General features: G+C 38.2%; 1 pseudogene; it reads left to right on the plus strand.

The window, feature by feature from the left end:
• The first annotated feature begins 17,216 nt into the window (after positions 1-17,216).
• LOC105811782 lies at positions 17,217-18,309 on the plus strand (annotated as a pseudogene).
• The last annotated feature ends 4,177 nt before the right edge of the window (positions 18,310-22,486 follow it).

Below are 22,486 nucleotides of genomic sequence, written 5' to 3' on the forward strand. Positions count from 1 at the left end.
GGAGGCTGAGGCAGAAGGAATGCTTGAGCCCAAGAGTTTGAGGTTGCTGTGAGCTAGGCTGACGCCATGGCACTCTACTCAGGACAGTAGAGTGGGACTCTGTCTCAAAAAAAAAAAAAAAAACTATACTGATTTAAACCCCCAGACAAACAATAGTACATGCTGTATGATTTAATTTATATAAAATTCTTTAAAAATGCAAGCTAATCTGTAGTGACAGAAAGTAGATATGCCAGGCAGAATGAAGAGAGGGGTAGAGGGAAAAATTACAAAGACTTCTAGGGGAACTTCCTTCTGCTCTCTTAGATTCTATAGCTGGGCCTAAGAATTAAACTGACATAAGACAAATTGACAGAGGAAAAGCATACAAATTTCATTTAATATATTTACATGTACATGGAGTTTTCAAAAGGAAAATGAAGTCCCAAAGAAGCTGTTAGGCCCAAAAGCTTATATACCTTTTCACGCAAAGAACGATAGTTGTCACGATGTGACAAGACAAAGAGGCTTGAACTAGAGGCAGTAACTAGGAAAGACATGGGGCAAGCTGATGGAAGACGAGGGTTGTTTTGGTAGGTTTGTTTGTGTAGGTCCATGTCAACGACCAATCTCTGATGACAAGAGCGTTCTTTCCTGGTACAGAGAAGACACCTTCCTCATGGGAAATTTTATGATCTGCTTTTAGTTAGAAAGAGAATGGTCAGAAAGCCCTTCTGCATCTGTTGTTTTTCAAGGGCCTTCAGCGCAAAATAAACAATATGTCCAAGCTGCATATTTTTGGGCGGCATGTTCTGCACACCTTCAGATGCAAGAGGAAACTTTTGGGTGTAATGGATATGGTCATTATCTTGAGTGTGGTGATGGTTTCACAGGAGTATCAAACTTATCAAATTGTGCACTTCAGATATCTGCAGGTAATTGTGTGTGTCAATTATGCTTTGAGAAAGAAAGGAAACTTTTATCTGAGGAACAGGGGACCTCTTTACATTATCGGGCCCGGAGAGACATTGAAACGTGGCAGCAGTCCCATCCCACTCCCCTTGAGCTACGTAATCACTTCTTGAAGCTACTTGCTATGTGGGCTCTCTACTGACTGACACCAGATAGCCATAAATTAACCTAACAATGCCATACGCTGGGCACCGTAACTCACCCTATAATTCAACCATGTATAGCCAATCACTAATCGATATTACTTCTGTAAACTGAGAATTCCCAAAAAACTACTTTTATAAATGCCCCCTCTCCTGATTTGTCTTTTTTTCTTTAAAAACTTGAGCCTCTTCTTTGATCTCTGGAGCACTTCCCAGTGTTCCCCAGGCTACAGTCCTCAACATTGGCCCAAATGAACTCTCTACACTAACTTGCCTTAGTTTCCTTTTTAGGTTAATAGTCTCAATCAAAGTTGTTTTTTAAAAAAGAACAAACTCATGCATGCCTCCTTTTGAGTTCTGGGCTCAGGTTTCACACGTGGTTGTTTTGGGGGCTGTCAAGGTTCATTAACTTAATTGTTTAGTAACATCTTTGGTGGCTGAAGACAGCCTCCCAACCGTGCTCTCTCACTCAGGACTGAACTCACCTGTAGTCTAGGCCGCTCCACCCTTTTTCTGGGCAATGTTAGAAAGTTCAGGAAATCACAAGATTGTGAGCCGCCTGGGGCAGAAGCTACCTTTCAACTTTGTAATCCTGGAATTATCTTACCCAGGACCTGGTAAGCGTCAAGTGTGTATGTGTACGCTGAAATGAACTGCGCGGAAGCACCAGGTTCTGAATTACATGCAGCTATCACATTTGGTAACACCTTTACTTTGGCTCAGAATTTTTTTATTCAAATAATATTATTTTTTTCTCTGTGAGAGCTGAAGTGGAATCAAGGAAAGCCTCATATATTAAATCCTTAAATAGATTCTTTTAATTCAAAGTAAGGGTCAACAGGAGAGGGATAGGTTGTGGGTCTTCACAGACAAAGCCACCATGGCTGTCACTTTATTCAAATAATTTTTTTTCTCTGTGAGAACCAAGGAGAAATCAAATTAAATAGATTATTTGAATTCAAAGTAAGGGTAGCACAGAATTTTATCAGGAGCCTGTAACTCAGGTAGCTTTTGCTTTAGGATCCAAGGTGCATAGTCTTGATAGCAGGTAAATTATCTACTCAAATTTCTGACCTTTTGCAAGTCCCTGACAAATGATACTGGCATGTTTTGGCAACTGAGCACAAGTACCTAGGATCTTGGCCTGTACCCTACGTCTCACCTTTCTACACTGCAGACTCCTAACTCTCTAGTTTATAAACCTATAGTCAGGATGGTTGTCTGGAACTTCCTGCATCCATCTGTATAATCCTGCTGTACTGCCCCCTACATGCCCAATGTGTGCTTCTTGACTCAATGTCTGCCAGCAACTCCCTCCAAAACTGAACTTCAGTAGCACAGGTTAAAGTTACCTTCCCAGTGGTTCTCAGCCCTGGCTGCACAGAGGATCACCTGAGGAGATTTTTAAAACACTATGCCCACTCCCACCACCCAAAAGGCCAATTAAACCAGAATCCCTGAGGGTGACCTCTGGGCATCATGTTAGTTGGTTATTTGTTTAAAGCTCCCCAGAGCATTCTAATGTGTAGCCAGTTGAGAACCACTGCTAGGTTGAAGATCAGTGGTTTTTGTGTAGAAAGTCAGCACTTTCTTTTTTTTTTTTTTTTAGAAACGGGGTCTCGCTCTTGCTCAGTCTGCTCTCGAACTCCTGAGCTCAAGCAATCCTCCAGCCTCAGCCTCCCAGAGTGCTGAGATTACAGTTGTGAGCCATGGCACCTGGCAGAAAGTCAGCACTTTCTTTAACATGTCTGGAAAACCTAACTGATTGTTTTTGTTTTACCTTCTACAATTCTGCAATTACATTTTCCTGAAAGCCTAAGTTCTCTCATTGGTTATGTACAGGTCATGGCGGTTATGGGAAGATTTATCCTATAACTAAGAATAAAATGAAACTTAATTTCTGTAGGAAATTACATTGTACCGTATTGTAAATTACACTTTTCATTGGGCAATTATGAAATAAGATTTTGGCATTGGCTAAAACAACATATCTAATTTTAAAAATTACACAATTAAAAGATAATTAGTGGACTAGGTAATAATTTGGCTAATTGCAATGATTAAATGATTGCTTCCATAATGTAAATTACTTTTTACCATAGTGATCTAAAATATTTTCTAAACATCTAGTGGTATTTTAAACATTAGATTTTTTTATGAGTAAGTGGCCTATATTTGGTTAATGGACTCCCCGTGACCAATTGTCAGTTGCACCAGAACAGTCAACCAGAGCTGCCTCTGCTAAGCAGGTCGGGATCCCGAGCTTAGCTCCAGTGGGGGTGGGGACAGAAGTCTGTGCAGGTGCTTGAAGCTCATTGTTGGTGTGCTAGATATTGTCTTTGTTTTTAAGAAAACTATGAGTCTCAATTTCTTCATCTGTGAGGAAGCCACCTTACTGATTATTCCTGCAATATTCATAGTCATAAAGCTCTTAATGTAATAAGAAATGATAGAATTATTATTTTAAAAATTATTTTCTTTGCACCAGAGCTTTTTTATACTGCTCCTGGTCTTTTATTTGGCTGGCCATAGAAAGGACCTACGGAGACACGGGGGCCCTGCAGAGTTGGCTCAGTCACTGGATTCTGGATGACAGCTAGCTGCTGCAAGGTGGAGTGGCAGGCAGGGGTAAGGCGAGTTTATCCATAAGGGTTCTTCCCCCATTGAGGAGAGCTGGGGAACTGGGAAAAGCCTAAGTCTGTAGGGAGAGGTTTTCCTCACATTCAGCATTGAGGGAGAGTACCTCAACTCCACAAACCTAGCTTCATAGATCCAAACCCAGTAAGTGATGCCAGCAGATGTAACTGTGGAATTCAAACCATTTTAACGAATATTCCTACATAGATTTGAAGTCTATTTTCTGCTGGCTGTGTTTTTCTTTCTTTCTTCTTCTTCTTTTTTTTTGGTAATGTTTTTACCTCCTAATTTTCTTTTTTTCTGGCATTACACACACTAATTGAGATTGAGCCAGATGCTCTGCATCCAAGCAGGGAAGAATGAGGTAACTTATTGCTGAATCACAGAATTTAGGACTGGTAAGATTCATCTAGATTTGTGCTTTTAAACATGAGTTCTCATCTCCTGAGTTCCACAGAAGTGACTCAGGGGCTGACGTGGTAGGAGTGGAGGGGAGAGAGTGGGATCAAATGGACGGGGCTCCACATACAACCCGCCCTTTTCCTTCTTCAGATTAAGGTATACCACTATGCTCTGTTTCATACATTAGGGCTGTTGAATAAAATTCCACTTACAAATAAGGATTCTAGTCCAGAAAGAAAATAAAAAGGTTGGGAAACCAGAAAACCAGAGAATTAGTTAACTCTTCCATTTTATAAATGGGAGTCTAGAGTGATAAAGTGACTTGTTTGAAGTCACATATGTAAAGGATAGTGGAAGTAGGACTGGTAATTAGTTCTCTGATTTTTCAGTCCAGGGACATGGTCTCTTGTATCACATTGCCTCTTAAAAGGTAAAGAAAGGCAGGTTGGGTCCATGACATATTTTCTAGACCACAGCTCTGCACACATTGCAATAGAAATCTTCAAGCAAAGTGAAACGAAAGCAGCAAAATTTCAGCATCTTAATGGTGGCACCAACGCGCTGAAGGAAACCATATAAGAAAGGGGTACAGAGAGGGTACATTTTATCTTCATCTCTCTCTTACGTTGGAAGCTTCTATTATATTGCCAATTAAGAAACATGACTTGGGGGAAGGCAGCTTGGAGACTATGCAAAGATTTGTATGTCATTATTATTAATAGAAATGGGTAAAGGATCCTGTAACAGATCAGTTTCATGGCAGATCCTCCGGATGATATTATCTTGAAACGCAAGTGGGTGTATTTCTCACTACTGAAGCTTAGAAGCCCTTATTTATGATATCACCCTTGTCTAGTACTCAGTTATAGCATTAGTGGGCAATCAATATTTACCAAAGGATGTACCTTACTCAGAGGTATTTAATGGAATCCTGCAATTCCATCCACCATATTCCATGCCCTCCTTTTTCTAGCTCATCTGTCAGCCTACGTAAGATCCCTCTTACTTCAGTATCCTCCAAAATAATCTCAATCACCCCCATAAACCTACCTTCCATTAACATGCAATTAAGCAAAACGATGTTTGGTTCTCCCCATTCCCAGTTCCAAGCAGACTGCTTTTCGTAATTTTCTCCTATGTAAAATTTCTAGCATTGCCAAGGAGAAGAAATCTTCTCTCCATGTTTGTAATACAGGTGAAAGGAATGGGTGTCGAATGGAAAGAACAAGGCAAAACATCTACACAGGTGGAAAGAAAAGTGGTCAAATTTGGACAAAGAAATAAAACTCAACCATTGATGAGTTTTGAATAATCAGGACTGATAAAAGTACCTGATTCTCTAGTTCATTATGATGGTGCCAATATAGCTACGGGATCTGGGGCAGGATTGCTGGTGGAAGCCAGAACACATAGTAAGTATATGTCCTGTTTAGTGCCAGATTGCATTTGGGAAGTTTGCTGGTTATGATTGCTAAACCTCCATCTAGATTCTTCTTTAATTCAATGCCACTTAACATTATTGTAATTGGGAATGTAAAAGAGTTTTGTTTTTGTGTGTGTGTTAAAAGGAATAAAGTACAGGCAAAAGGCAATCATGTTGTTAGTGAGAAGCATTTACTATAATGTGGTTTTGGTTGTTTTAACATTACAATTTCACTGAATTGACCTTGGTTGTTAGACCAGTGGAATAGAGACATATCACTCCAACAAGGGAATAAAAGCATCATTAAAACAAAAAATTTATGCATATACCATCTAACTACGTCTCTGTAGTTAGATGTAATTGCAGTTTTTCACCAAAGAATTTGTGGAGAATTAAAATGAAAAACGCTTGGGAAAATAGCACCAAATGGATGGAAAATATGAAATTAGTTATCTCAATATCCAGAAAATCTGTTTCTCATAAAGAATTGGATCTGTTGAACTTCAGAATTATTTACATTTCTTTAGAAATGTTCTCATTGTCAGTGGAAGAACATCATGTGAAGAAGTATCTTTTGGCACACAAGCCAAGTAACACAGTATTGGAAGAGGGTCCAAAGAGCTCATCCCATCTAGGCCTGTGTCTAACCAGATGACTACTTCAACTGCTTATTAAGTGGTTCCTGTCTAGTTTGCAAGATCTTTTTTTCTTTTTTCTTTTCCTTTTTCCTTCTAAGAACAAGCAACCAAAAAAACAAAAAGTAAAGACCTATTTTTCTCTTTGATTCTTAAAATTTCTTTAAAAAAATTTTTTTTCAAGATATTACATATTTCAAACATAATTTTAGGTCTGTTTTGTTCTATTGCGCATAACGTCAATACTAAGAAAAGATTGAGTTATTGTCGATTTACTAAAATTTTCCCAACAGATATTCATTTAACATATCTATCTATCTGTCTATCTATCTATCTATATAGATAGATAGATATTTTAAAAAGTGTGGGTTGACTTAAAGGGGCATTAGTCAGAATTGAAAGCATTGAAAAAGGAATGTTATAAAGAAACTCAAGTGGGTGTATTTCTCACTACCATTCTTCACTTACAGAAGAAAATCTGAGTGGTGCTCATTTGGTTGCCATCCAGAAGAAAAGGAGTCTTAGTTGCCAGGCCTGAACCACTCAGATCACATCAGGCATCTCATGTCTATTTTGAGATCATTGTGTCAGGATGACTTAGCTTGTAGTCATTAAACTGGAAATTCAATTGGCCCCTTGTTCTGATTCAATACTTATCAAGATAACGTCCATTATTATTTGGATTTCCATAAAGCTCTGCCTACAAAGAGAAAATAAAGGTTACTCTGGACAGATCATAAAACATTAAACTGGAGTTATATCTAGAACCTCAGTGTAAGGGAGAGCAGCCTCTAGAAATTTTTTCGGCTGTGGCTTGTGCATGGGAAACAGGTGATATCAATCCTGCTCCTAACTGGTTGTCCCAAGGCCCCCCACCTGGACTGGGGCATGTGCAAGTGTACAACAGGGAACCAAACACTAAAGTCTGCCCAGCCGTTCCATCTGTCTCAGGGAGTAAGCTTCTGAGGTGCCCCTAGAGTGGACGAGTCCCCAGAGTTTTTGGTGAATTCTATAGATGCGGAGCCGTAGTTCCTGCAATTATTGAGGCCAGATGTGCATCTCGTCTTAGAAGGGTTGAGTCCTCCCAGTAACTGAGATTTTCTATCTATAAAGCCACCAGATGGGATCTGCAAAGGTAAAGATCCAGATCAATTTCTGATACTTGCTGTATGTCTGAAAGAGACCTAGAGTCTATAAATTTTTTCATCTTTAAGATTTTACACCTTTTTAAATTTTAAAATTGCAAATTTTTTAATTTAAAATTTTACACTTTAAAAATGTTATTTTTGATTTTAAATCTCTCTCATTATGAGCAGGAGAAGGGGAGTTTTGGGGGGAATATTTACCATTAATAAAGGTGGATTGGCTGGGAATTTCTGAATGAATCTGATTCAATTCCCTGACAAACAGGTGTTGTCTTCTACACTTAACAGTCCTCCTACCAAGATGCATGCTTTCTGTTTGAACATATGGTCACACTTTGATGATTTTTTTTGGCTTGTACTTATTTATTTTTATTTATATCCTGTCAGAGTTAACTGTCTACAGGAAATATTGGTGGTGTGTTCAATGGAGAGGTAGAGAATGGCTCTGAAGATAGACATGTTTAATTAAATTAAAAATTCTCCAGCACATGCCTGTATACGAGGGGAGCTAGTAATGCAGGCTGCTTCTTCCTGAAACAAATCTGGGGCAATTTAAATCTGTTTCTACTTGGGGCCAGTATATTATAGTTATTTCTTTTCTGCTTACTGTACTGGGATTGATGTTGGGAGAATAGGAGAGGGAAAGCCAAGAAAGAAAGACAAAGAAAAAAAAGACTACACACCCACAAGTTGGAATGCATGATATGAACATATATCTGCACTGTGTAAAACTATAGATGTATCAGAAATAGCTGATGAATTAACAAATTAATCCATGCCGCTTCAGCATCTAATAATGATGTGGTCTTAATACATTTTTTTTAAGTTTGTTGATATAAAGGATTATTATGATGCATGATTTCTTGAGAGCAAAACACACTTGTAATCAGGAATAAATTCTACTCTTTCTACTGTAGGCTTTGCAATTGTCCTCACTTGAGTCTGAGGGATGCTGCAGAGGGCTGCCCAGATGTCACCATCAGCAGGAGACTTTTAATTCCTCAGCTGTCCCAAGTGTTGGGGGCTGCCGATGGCACAGCTTAGTTCCTCCCAGGGAGCAGCCTGATTCCCACGACTGGTTCACAGCTCTCCATGGGTGGGCTAGTTACAAGCCACTGTTGTAGCTGTATTGCAGTTTAACTCTCCACCTTCTTACAGGTGTTGTTCCTGAGAGCACTCCGTGATAAATCTTGGGCATGCATATCTCTACCTCATAGTCTATCCGGGAACCCGACCTAAGACAGAAGCACAGGTACATTTTATGTGCTAATATTTTAGTTAATATTTTTGTATATGCATTTTTAAGTGAGATGGGTCTGGCATCTTCCTTTTATACCCTATCAGGCTTTGGAATTAAAATTAATCTGGCTTCATAAAATGAATTGAGGGGATTTTTTTTCTTTTTTTCCATGGCCTGGAAATGTTTAAATAATATTGAAATCATCTGTTCTTTAAAGATTAAACCCATCTGGTCTTTGTGCCTTTTTTCATGATAGAATCTTAATCACCAGCCAACGTATTTTACAGTGATTGGCAATTTAAGTAATTTATATTTGGTTAGGAAATTATTCACTTCCTCTGTTTTCAAATTCATAGCCATAGAATTGCAAGCAGTAATCTCTTATAATTCTTTTAATCACGCCTATATCTGTGGTTTTGTCTCCTTCTCATTTTTAATCTTGCATATTTTTGCAAGTACCTCCTCGTGTGTGTTTGCCACGTGCATTCTCTCTTTAATCAGTTACAAAGAGTTTATCTACTTTATCGGTCTCAAAAAAATAAAAATAAAAACAGCTTTTGGATTTGTTTACCCTTTCTGCTTTATTTTGGCTTGTTTTTGTTTTCTACTTTATTAATTTCAGCTTTTATTTATATTAATCATTTTTATTTTTTTCATTATCTGTTTCCTAATTTCAGGTGATGAGTATGAAGTGTCTTTGTTTTTTCCCTTTTTCCCTTAAAAATAAAGTTTAAGGCAATAAGTTCACTCTAAGTATAGCTTTTACTGTTCCACTTTATTACTTTCTCAATAGTTTGTAATTTTATGTTTTATTTCATTCTGATTCATGGATTAACTTTCCAAAAGTTAAAATTTTATAATTTATATCGCATTTAATTGGAGTATGATTAAGGAGGGTAACTTTAAAAACATATCTTTTTCTTTATTTTATTTTTAATGACTTCAATTTGCTCAGCTTTTCCTTTTGGCCAAATATGTGATTGATTTTGTAAATGTTTCTTGAATCAAAGGGAAGAAAATGTATCTTCTCTACTACAGTATAGAAGGGATTTAAGGTTCTACATGTATTTATTAAACGAAATTTATGATTTGTCTACTAGATGTATTCAGCTCTGGAGAAACTCTATTTAATTGTCTCCCTAATTATGTTTTTATCAAGTTATCCTTGCATTTTTAATAATTTTTACTTTGCAGGCATACCTGGCATGTATTGTGGGCTCCATTCTAGACCACCTCAATAAAGCAAATATCACAATAAAGAGTCACATGAATTTTTTGATTGCTCAGTGCATGTAAAAGTTACGTTTATACCATTATGTGTTCTATTAAGTGTGCAATTGCGTTATGTCTAAAAACAACAATGTGCATACCTTAACTAAAAAATGCTAATGATCATCTGAGACTTCAATAAGTCTTACCTTTTGCTGGTGTAGGGTCTTACCTCAATGCTGATGGCTGCTGACTGAGCAGGGAGTGGTTGCCGAAGGTTGGGGTGGCTGTGGCAATTTCTTGGAATAAGACAACTGTGAGGTTTGCCATATCAATTGACTCTTCCTTTCGCGAAGGATTTCTCTGTAGCATGCAATGCTATTTGACAGCATTTTGCCCACAGTACACCTTCTTTCCAAATTGGAGTCAATCCTCTCAAACCCTGCGACTACTTTACTAACTAAGTTCATTAGTATTCTACATCCTGTGTTGTCATTTCAACAATGCTCAAGCATCTTCACCAGGAGTAGATTCCATCTCAAGAAACCACTTGCTCATCCATAAGAAGCAGCTTATTCATTTAAGCTTTGTCGTGAGATTGCAGCAATTCAGTCCCATCTTCAGGTTCCACTTCTAATTCTAGTTCTCTTGCTATTTCCACCACATCTTTAGTAACTTCTTCCACTGAAGTCTTGAATCCCTCAAAGTCATCCATGAAATTGGAATCAAGTCCTTCCAAACTGCTGTTAATGTTGATATTTTGACCTCCCATGAATCACAAATGTTCTTAATGGCATCTGGAATGGTAAATACTTTCCAGAAGCTTTTCAATGTACTTTACCCAGATCCCTCAGAGGAGTCACTATTTATGGCAGCTGTAGCTTTACAAAATGTATTTCTTAAATAATAAGACTTGAAAATCAAAATTACTCTTTGATCCATGCATGGGCTACAGAATGAATATTGTTTTGGCAGGTCTGAAAACAACATTAATTTCCTTGTATATCTCCATGAGAGCTCTTAGGTGACCAGGTGCCTTGTCAGAGAACAGGAATATTTTGAAAGGAATCTTTTTTTTTCTGAGCAATAGGTCTCAACAATGGGCTTAAAATATTCAGTAAATCATGCTGTAAACAGATATACTGTCATCCAGGCTTTGTTGTTCCACTGATAGAACACAGGCAGAGTAGATTTAGCATAGTTCTTAACAGCCTTAGGATTTTTGGAATGGTAAATGAGCATTGGCTTCAACTTCAAATCACCAGCTGCATTAGCACCTAATAAAAGAATCAGCCTGTTATTTGAAGCTTTGAAGACAGGCATTAACTTCTCTTCTCCAGCTATGAAAGTCCTAGATGGCATCTTCTTTCAACAGAAAGCTGTTTTGTCTACATTGAAAATCTGTTATTTAGTGCAGTCACTTTCATCAGTGATTGTAGTAGATCTTCTAGATCTCCATAGACCTAGTTTGGCTGCAGCTTCTCCATCAGCACTTGCTGCTTCACCTTGCACTTTTATGTTATGGAGATGGCTTCTTTCCTTAAACCTCATGAACCAACCTCTTCTAGCTTCCAACTTTTCTTCTGCAGCTTCCTCATCTGTCTCAACCTTCATAGAATTAAAGAGTTGGGGCATTGCTCTGGATCAGGCTTTGGCTTAAGGAAATGTTATGGCTGGTTTGATGTTCTATTCAGACCACTAAAACTTTCTCTACACCAGCAACAAGGCTGCTTTGCTATCTTATTATTTGTGCACTGTAGTAGCACTTTTAATTTCCTTCAAGAATTTCTTGATCACATTCACAACTTGGCTAACTGTTAGGCACAAGAGGCCTAGCTTTTGGCCTATCTTGGCTTTCAGCATGCCCTTCTCATTATGCTTAATCATTTCTAACTTTTGATTTAAAATGAGAGATGGGGAGACTCTTCCTTTCACTTAAACACTTAGAGGCCATTGTAGGATTATTAATTGCCCTAATTTCAATGTTGTTGTGTCTCAGGAAATGGGGAGGCCTGAAGCGAGGGAGAGAGATGAGGGAATGGTTGTTTGATCAACTGTCAGAACACAAACAAGTTTTATGGATAAGTTTGCTGTCCTTACATGGATGTGGTTGGTGGCACAATTACAATTACAATGGTAACCTCAAAGATCACTGATCACAGATCACCATAACATATTTAATAATAATGAAAAAGCTTGAAATATTGTGAATATTAGCAAAACGTGACACAGAAACATGAAATGAGCATATGCTGTTTGAAAAATGATGCTGATAGACTTGCTCAATGCAGGGTCGTCACCAATCTTCGCTTCAATTTGTAAAACGCAGTATCTGTGAAGCACAATAAAGTGAAGTGCAGTAAAACAAGGTATCCCTGTATAATTTTTGCTGCCATGTTATGTGAGGTTGACTTCCACTGAAGTTTCGGGACTGATCACAGAGGAGGTTCATAATAGTAAATATTAAGCATTCTTGTTCTTAGAAACAAACCATTTTTCATCCCCCTGTTGGAAATGCCTCACTTTTTATTCTCTGAAAGCAACAGCTTTTGTTAGGCTATTGCAGGGCCTTCTTTTATTCTCCCTGTACTTGCTTCACCTCCCTTTGCTCAGTGCTGGCCTGCACCTTCAAAATCTTACTCTCTTTGTCTGGTTAGCGACTTTTGCTTCCTTTCCTCCTCCCCGACCATGCGTGGGGCGCCTTCATTTTTCTTTTGTCTTCTGCTCAGGTGATGTTCCTGCTTATCAAAACCCAATAATCACCATCATATTGAGGCTTTAGTCAATGAACTAATATAATGTCCTTCTTTACTCTTAAGTGCCTGTAACCTTAAATCAACCTTTTCTGATAGTAATATCCTCACTCTTGCTTTCTTTTCATTTGCATTTGCTTGATATTTTTGATCTATTCCTTTATTTTTTTTCATTAAACACATTTGCCATTCTTTTTGACCTGTATAATGACCATCTTCTCCTTCAATTCATGTGCTAAATTGTTCCATAGGGAAGTTATGACTTGTTTTAGCTCCAGAAAATGTTTGTGTGCATATGTGGTTCATTTGAATCTTCTTGAACGCTTTTCCCTTCATCTTTCTCTTATAGCAATTTTGTTTCACCATGAACATTGTCTCTGTACTCACTGATCTTCCTCTCTCAGGCTTGTGGGCCCTAGGCTGGGTTTTTACGTATTGATGTGTTCTGGGCTGGTTGATGGAGCAGCCCAAGTTGAGGCAGTATGGTGAGAGATGGATGGTGGCCATTCACCACATGGACTGGAAATGCAGTGACAGGCAAGTCTCTAGTCTGTAGGTGAGCTACTAAAAGAAGCCTCCAGGGTCCCAAACTTTTCTTCTAGACTCAGGAACAGGAGGACTTAGCACACCTATTCAGTGGTTTCTTGGCCTTTTTGGCAGGTAGGGAGCCAGTCACCTTAATGTAGGGCATATACTGTCTTTTCTCCAGGGTAAGCAGGTCCCTGAGGCTCAAACTCTTTCCAAATCTTTTGCCTTCTGATCTTTGTCCTGGGCAGCTGATGCAGGTCTCAGCCTCCTGCCTGGCCCCAGAGGAAGGCCTCCCTTGGGTGCCCCCAGAGCCCAAGGCCATGTTAACACCCATCTCTGCATTCCTTTAAACTGCTGTTTGGTTCAAGATAGATATGCAACCTGGAGTTGCAAGTAGAGGTAGATAGCAGCCATGATGTCCTACCATCTTCTTTTAGCATAAAAGACATTAATTTAGCAGGGTAAGACAGGGAAATGTTCTTATTCTAATCCCTTCCTTTTTTACCCTGTGGCTTAGTGATTTTATCCCACATTTTTATGAACCCCTCTGCAATATATGCTAATGATGTTTTATTTTCTTGAATTTTTGGCGGCCTCAGAGAAAACTGGTCTGATAGCCTACAATTGCCAATGAGAATGGTTTAATTACTTTAAATGAAAACCATCATTTTTTGTAGTTGGCCTTCAGCGCTTGTTTGGTTTATATCAAATAACTTTAAATCACCGATCATTATGTTTAATTACCTAGGAAAATGGTTTGCACACAGTTCATCTTGGAAGTTTCTCCATGAAGTTAAATTGCTTAAAAATAGACATGACATATACCAGATGGATGGAGAGATAGATAATACATATAGGTATATTGGTGTTGCCAGATTTAGCCAAAAACAATAATAACCAAGGTATCTAGTTAACTCTGAATTTTAGATAGACAATGAATAATTTTTTAAAAAACTTTCAAGTTTTGCCTTTCCTGAATTATACTTTGGTATTATTACTATCTCATAGGGTAGCATAGAGGAAAAAAGTGAGAAAAATTAATATTTTAGATCCTTTTTTCTTTATTAAAAATCAATTTTATTTCTGGTATACACAGAATTCATTTATTAAAAGGTAATTTTAAGCTGTATTATCATATAGGCAATACAGTTCTGTGAGCTCTGACAAATAGGGTATCTAACTACCCCCACGACAATCAAGCTTTCCAAAGTATTTCCTCCTGCTGCCCCTTTGTGGTGAGTCCCTCCCTACAGCTCCTCCCCAGGCAACAACTTACCTGATCTCTGTCACTATGGAACAGTTTGCATTTTCTAGAATTTTATATAAATAGACTTGTGTACTCTTTATTCTTTCACTCAGCATAATTATTTTGAAATTCATCAAAGTTGTTATAGGTATCAATAGTTCATTCTTTTTTATTGCAGAGTATTAGGTTGGTGCAAAAGTAATTGTGGTTTCAGACCATGAATTTTAAGTCATTATAACTAGGCTCAAACACATCTTTATTAATCAAAATAGGAACCATTATAATCAACACGTTTGCCAACGAGAAATAAGTTTGTTTATTCCTGTAGCATAAAAATCCATGCTTAGGGATTCCATGAACTCTTGGAAAGCATTTTCCGTATCCTGCTCGTTGTGGAAGTGTTTTCCCTGCAAAAAGTTGTCGAGATGCTTGAAGAAGTGGTAGTCAGTTGGCGAGAGGTCAGGTGAATATGGTGGATGAGGCAAAACTTCATAGCCCAATTCATTCAACTTTTGAAGTGTTGGTTGTGCAACATGCGGTCAGGCGTTGTCGTGGAGAAGAATTGGCCCTTTCTGTTGACCGATGCCAGCTGCAGCCGTGCAGTTTTCGGTGCATGTCATTGATTTGCTGAGCATACTTCTCAGATGTAATGGTTTTGCTAGGATTCACAAAGCTGTAGTGGATCAGACTGGCAGCAGACCACCAAACAGTGACCATGACCTTTTTTTTGGTGCAAGTTTGGCTTTGGGAAGTGCTTTGGAGCTTCTTCTTGGTCTAGCCACTGAGCTGGTTGTCGCCAGTTGTTGTATAGGATCCACTTTTCGTGGCACGTCACATTTGATTGAAAAATGGTGTGTTGCGTACAATAAGAGAAGACAACACTTCAAAACGATGTTTTTGATTTTTGGTCAGCTCATGAGACACCCACTTATTGAGCTTTTTCACTTTTTCGATTTGCTTCAAATGCCAAACGACTGCAGAATGGTTGACCTTGAGTTCTTAGGCAACTTCTCGTGTAGTTGTAAGGGGATCAGCTTTGATGATGGCTCTCAATTGGTTGTTGTCAACGTCCGAAGGCTGGCCACTACACTCCTCATCTTCAAGGCTCTGTCTCCTTTGCAAAACATCTTGAACCACCACTGCACTGTACGCTTGTTAGCAGTTCCTGGGCCAAATGTGTTGTTGATGTTGCGAGTTGTCTCCACTGCTTTATGACCCGTTTTGAACTTGAATAAGGTGCTCACGGTCTGGGGTATGCACACGCTTGTAGCTATGACTTAGGCAGGGCAAAGGCAATATACGTAACCTAAACATTTTTACCCCCATAATATTCTGAAATAAAAAATATATATATTAAAAAAGAAAATTGCTCGAATTTGCTTTTTGTCTAACATCATTTCCATAGTCTAAAATAAATGTAGAATAAACAAGTAATAAGTCATTAGCAAAAAAACATAAAGTGAGAAATGTGCATTAAAATGATGCATAACATAGCCACATTTATTTAAGAATGTATTCCAATATCAAACAGCAAATTTCAACAATGCTGAAATCGCAATTACTTTTGCACCAACCTAATAGTTTTTCATTGTATGTCTACCATAATTTATTTATCCACTCATCTGTTGATGGACATTTGAGTTATTTGCAGTTTGGGGCTCTTACAAATAAGGTTGCTATGAATGCTCGTGTGTTCATGTACAAGTGTACATGACATATGCTATCATTTCTTTTGGGAAAAATTTCCAGTAGTGGAATGGCTGGATCATATGGTAAGTGTATGCTTAACTTTTTAAGAAACTGTACAACAGTTTCTAAAGTGTGCCATTTTATATTCATACCAGCAGTTGTTCTTCATCCTCAGTAACACTTGGTGTGGTCAGTCTTTGAAATTCTAACCATTTTGATAGGTTTGTAATGATATCACATTGTGGTTTAAATTTGCATTTCTCTAATGACTAATGTTGTTGAGCATTTTTCATGTGCTTTATTTACCCTCTTCTTTGGTGAGGCATCTGTTCGAATTTTTTGCATGACCTTCTCCCAGCCTCTCCTCTCCCCAAGCCTTTTAAATTGGGTTGTTTTCTCATTATTGAGTTTTGAGAATTCTTTATACATTCTGGATATAAGTGCTTTACTAGTTATAATTTGCAAATATTTTCTCATGGTCTGTAGCTTGTCTCTTCATTCTCTTGACAGTGTTTTCTGAAGATCAGAAATTTTTAATCTTTTTAAAGTCCAGTTTATCAGTTTGTTCTTTTATGGATCATGCTTTAGATCATTTGGGTCTATATTCCATTTTGAGTTAATCTTTGTATATGCTGTGAGGTATAGATCAATGTTCGTTTTTTTGCATATGTATATTCAGTTGTTTTAGCACCATTTATTGAAAAGACTATCCTTTCTTCACTTGATTGCCTTTACATCTTTGTTGAAAATCAGTTGTCCATATATGTATAAGTCTATTTCTAGGTCCTCTATTCTGTTTTGGTGATCTAGTTGCCTATTTTGAGGCCAGTACTACTTTGTCTTGATTATTGTTGCTTAATAAGACTTGAAATCAGATAGTGGTTGTCCTCCAACTTTCCTCTTCTTTTTCAGTTTGTCTTGGCTATTGTGGGTCCTCTGTTTATCAATGTCCACAAAAAGCTTGCTGAGATTTTCATTAGGATTGCACTGAATCTACAGATTAATTTATAAAATGAATACTAATCATTGATGATGACTATTGCAATTGTGCCTGCCTAGTGGATGCCCAGTGGTTCTATTAAAACATGAGAATTAATGAGCACTCAGCCCAGCACGGCCTGACAAAATTTTCTTTTACACTCCTGCTGTGGCAGCCTCTTGTGTCTCCTCCTACTTTCTCCATTTTCCTAGTCCCTGCAGGACTTCACTGGAATATTATTTGGGGAGAGTGTCATGGAAATTCTGTGCTTACAGCTTATAAGAATTGATGGTCACAATTACAGGAATAATCCCATCCAAGAACAGACTTATCAACGTGAAGAAGATGATGAGAATGTCTGTCAAGGCTCCATGGAGGGTACTGATGAGCCCTGTGATGCCTACAAGGTGGAGCAGATCCCGCAAGGATTCTGGTCTATTGTGAAGGCTCCCAGTCTGCTCTACAAGCATATAGTTGGAAAGAGAGGGGACACTAGGAAGAAAATAAAAATGGAGACCAAAACTCCTATTAGCATTCCTAAACCTGGACAAGATGGAGAAATTGTAATCACTGGCCAGCATTGAAATGGTATAATTTCAGCCCGAACTCGGATTGATGTTCTTTTGGACACTTTTAGAAGAAAGCAGCCCTTTACTCACTTCCTTGCCTTTTTCCTCAATGAAGTTGAGGTTCAGGAAGGATTCCTGAGGTCTGAGGAAGAAGTACTGGAGAAGTGTTCCATGGAACATGCATTGATAGCAGCATTTTCCAGAATCCCAAAAAGCTTCATCTAACTATTGGGATGTTGGTGCTTTTGAGTGAGGAAGAGATCCAACAGACATGCGAGATGCTACAGCAGTGTAAAGAGGAATTCAATTAATGACATTTCTGGGGGCAGCCCCTGGAAGTAGAGATGGCAGGGATAGAATACATGAATGTTGATCCTGGCATGGTGGATGTTCTTTATGCCAAAGTCCACATGAAAAGTGGCTCCAACAGTCTGCAGGAATTAGTAGATCAAGTGCTGGAACGTTTTCAGGCATCTGGACTAATAGTGAAAGAGTGGAGTAGTGTGAATCTGCATGTTAAGTCATGAATACACATACTATTCAGGAAAGACCCCAGTGCTGAAGGCAGGTACAATCTCTACACAGCGGATGGCAAATATATCTTCAAGGAAAGAGAATCATTTGATGGCCAAAACATTTTAAAGTTGTTTGAGATCTTCTATTGTGGTTCCTAAAGCTCAGCTCATTTCACATCTCTCAGAGGTTCACAGTAGACAGCTTTGGAAACTACACCTCCTGTGGACAAATTGACTTCACCTGAGGTGGATCTTGGAAAGCAGGAGAAATTGAACATCCTCACAAGATGCTGAAGGAAATTGTCTTCATTTTAATTGCCAAGGAGGGATGTGGAAATTTGGATGGTGACTTTCCTGGGTGGTTCTCTGTGGACTCACCATTGCCTCTATTGGCTGTCCACGGCCATCAAACTATCAGCCAAGATAAGGAGAGCTCGGCCTATAACCCTTGGCTTATTCTTTTTTCTTCAATTTTTTTTATTGTGGTAAAATATATATGACTAAAATTTACTGTCTTAGCTATTTTTAAGTGTGTGGTTCCATGTTATTAAATGCGTTAGTAATGTTGTGCAACCATCACCACCATCTATCTCTGCAACTTTTTCATCTTGTAAAATTGAAACTCTATACCAACAAACAATACCTGGCAACCACCAATAAATAAATAAAATAAAACATGAGAATCACTACCACTGATTGCTACTTGTTAAATGCATCTATATACCTGCTGCTAACAAAGAAATGTAAACATATACCATCTTGCCCTTTTTCAGTCAAAATAATACACAATTGAATATGAAAAAAAACCCACTTAAAATGATCATGTTGTCTTCACACACGTGTATTAGAAATTTTTAATTCATCTGGAGGAAGATTGATACTTGTTGACACATAGTGGACTAGTAATTCCCAAGTGAGAACAAAGCAACACAGAAAATATACAGAGTTGGAAGAGGGAAACACTGAAAGAAAGAATGGCAAGAAATTTGACATGGGCAAATGTGGACATAAGATTTAACGTAGGAGTTCTAGGCTGCAGTGAGCTATGATTACACCACTGGACTTCAGCCTGGGTGACAGAGCCAAACCCTATCTCAAAAAAAAAAACAAAAAAAACAAAAAACAACCTAACTTAGGGTGGTATTATGTAGCTTTAAAATGAACCAAACACTTACATAGTTTGCTTCTTGAGTGACAGATGTTTTGCTGTGAAGAGAACTTGGAGTGAATTCTCCCTCCCCTTGAGAATGAGACAATGAGCCGTCACACCTTATCAGACCCTTTATGTGAACTATTAACCTCAATTACTGGACTTTGAAATAGTTATAAACCCAAGAGTGTGACAGACACTTGAGAATTCAAGCTATGGCAGGGCTACACTCTGTCATCCACTTCTCTGAGAGCTCAGGCTGTGACAGGGCCACACCCTGTTAGCCTTTGAGCTTGTCTCTGAAACCTCGCCAGCCAACACTGGCACTGCCCTCTAGCGTTGAGGGAGCTTAAGTGTCTTCATGCATCTCCACTATGTTGTGTTGGTCAAACCAGCCTCTCGAGAACTAATTGTAGAAAGGTGTACCTCAAACTTTTCGTTAGACTTTACTTTCCATCCTAATTGAGCAACTAGACTTTGACAATTTGGGAACTCGCTCACTATGTGGTTAATGCAGCTCATCTGTCAAGTGTATTCCCTGTGAAATTTGATCTTGTTATTCTCCCCCTCTTTAAGCATTCTTGTTATTCTCTCCCCCTTTTTGGTTTATGATGGACCAAGAAAAAAATTCTCTTGATGTGGCAATAAACCATATGATTCATGAAATCATACTTTGCTCATCTCTTTATTTTAACCATATGAAACAAGAGGAATTGTAAAAGGCTCAGGATTTTGACAGTGAAATAGAAATGGATGAACAGGCAAAGTCAGGTTGTAAGAAGTAGAGATGTGTCCACGTCAGAAGGGAGAAGTGTGGTTTGGAGACATGTGTAAGTTTTAAAGGACGTGCCTGAAATGGATAGTTGTCTCACAGTATCGGTTTCCTCCTCCTTCTGTGGTGATAACATTTAGCTAAGTACATGATACCTTAGCTAATGACTACATTCCCCACATCTTTTTTTATATGCAGGTGCGGATACTTAAGTTCTTGTCAGGGAGATAGGAGTGAAAATAATGTGTGCAACTTCAGGATTGTATCCCTAAAGGGAAGGGTAAGTTTGTCCTCCCCCCACTTCCATCTTTTGCCTCTAATGTTGAAGTGGTAGGAAACCACCTGTGCCATGGGACGAGAGCATTACTCTAGGGTAGTGGAACAAGATAAAGAGAACCTGAGACCTGACCACCTGGAACCATTAATACTGGCTGTGAAATGCTTATTCCTAGATTATTATGTGACGAGAAATACATTTTTTTTAAACAGGACGAAAGCCATACAAATGTATTAACATGTAAGTGCACAGGAGTCATAGAAAGTATGAAACTCCAAGAAATACATTTCTAATGAGTTTGAGCCACTGTTAATTTGGGTCTATTTTTACAGCTGCTGCCACACTAATACAAGGAAGGATAACTGCTCACTGGGAGGTTGGTAAAAAAGATTCTGTTTAAAGTTTTCTATATTTTAAAGCTTGAAATATTTGTAGTATGAGCTAATATTCTCCTATAGAATCACAAATATAAAAATGATATTAATTTAGTGTGTGCCTCTGAGAGTCAAATGATTAATAATATTCTTATCATTTTATAGAAAGGGGTTATGTCTCCCAGCAAATGTGGTGAATTTGTAAAATATGGATTTTTTAGTCACAAAGACCTGGCTTTGAATTGTGGCCCTACCATCTAATAATTGTTTAACATCAAGTGAGTTTCTTTACTTCATTTAACTTTGCTTCCTATCCTGTAAAATACCTACCTCCTGACCTTGTTGTGAGATTTATATTAGATAATATCTAAAATTCCATGTCCTAGATACAACTTTGATGATAACCTTCTTCCTTCCCACTCTAGTCAAGATACAGAGACCAGCTACTTTGTAGTCAAGTATAAGTTATTAATTGAACAGGTTTGCCATGCTTTGCACATAGCTGTGATAAAGCTGCCACTTAATAAATGATAGAGCCCATCATCAGATTTGTGTAGGAACTAGCTACTAAGATCTTAGATATAGCCAGATGAAGACTGTCTTGGTGCCAGTGGTGGAATGAGTATATGAGTCTGTTACTTCTAAGTTTTGTGCTTTACTGTCTGTATCAGTGTTCCCAAACCCATGTGAAAGGGATCAGGCAGGAAATAGAAATTAGGCCGGCTTGGCAAACCCACGTGCATATAATGCACGCCATGGAGGAAGCTACTGCCACTCAACATCTGAGGATTAGGGATGACGTTTCCTGTTGCTCGTTCCTGTAAATTTGCAAGGGAATTGCAAGTCTGAATTTTTATGTGGAATCTCCTGATTTTTTAAGTGTTTGTGCATTTTTGAAAAAGAGGAGTGTTTAGGTTGAATAAAACATGTCTGTGGCCACTAGCTTGTTGCTTCGGTTCTACATATTGCTCACTTCGACCCAGACTGACTCTCCTCCACTGCAGCAGATGCATCTTTGAGAAATACACTCACTGTAGATGTGCTTAACATCAGCATATCCACTTATCACTGTAGATCTTTGTGCTTTGAACAGGTGCTGCTTCAAAATAAGATGCTGAGATTTTAATTTAAAAATTCAATTATAATAAACTAAACATAAGGAAGATACTTCAATGCTACACTGGTTTAAAGGATACCTGGAGCTAATTCTGTGTGTGTGTGTGTGGGGGGGGTACCACTCACTCTGGGGAAGAAGATGATGTAATTAATATTTCCATGTTTATTTGGTGTGTGAAGCCAAATACTCAAATCCTGAGTGCATTTTAAAAAATCAAAATCAGCAATTCAATTATTTTCTTTATTAGAACAGCCAGGAGTGAGCTTGTTAATATGGATCTGCTTTGTTGTAGCTTGCTCCGCTGGCAGTGTCTAAACGAATTAAATGAGTCACGAGTCAAAGAAATCTCACAGGCGGCTTTAATCTCCTGTCAGAAAGAATAGCTAACTGAGTCAAACGTCAGTAATTTTTTTCTTGGCTCATCTTAGAGGCTTGTGTTCTTAGCTACATATCTGTGGACTTGCATTTTAATCTTAAAATTACACTCCTAATATATTCTTAAGACTAGAAATTTGGGTATCTTCTAAGTTAGTGATTTGCTAATTCTTAAAGGTCGCCCACATAAAAATGCCATCTCTCTTCTGAAACTTGTATAAGACAATTTCTTTATCACTCAGTTCTACTAGAACCACGCTACAATTATGTTTCCTGTTTTGGTAAGTCCAGCAAGTTCCCAAATTTTCATTTTGAGATTTTTCATTTCTAGTACACAAAATAGAAAAGTATATATGT

This window comes from Propithecus coquereli, unplaced genomic scaffold (genome assembly GCF_000956105.1).
Source record: "Propithecus coquereli isolate 6110/MARCELLA unplaced genomic scaffold, Pcoq_1.0 Scaffold24, whole genome shotgun sequence".
NCBI classification, from domain to species: Eukaryota; Metazoa; Chordata; class Mammalia; order Primates; family Indriidae; genus Propithecus; species Propithecus coquereli.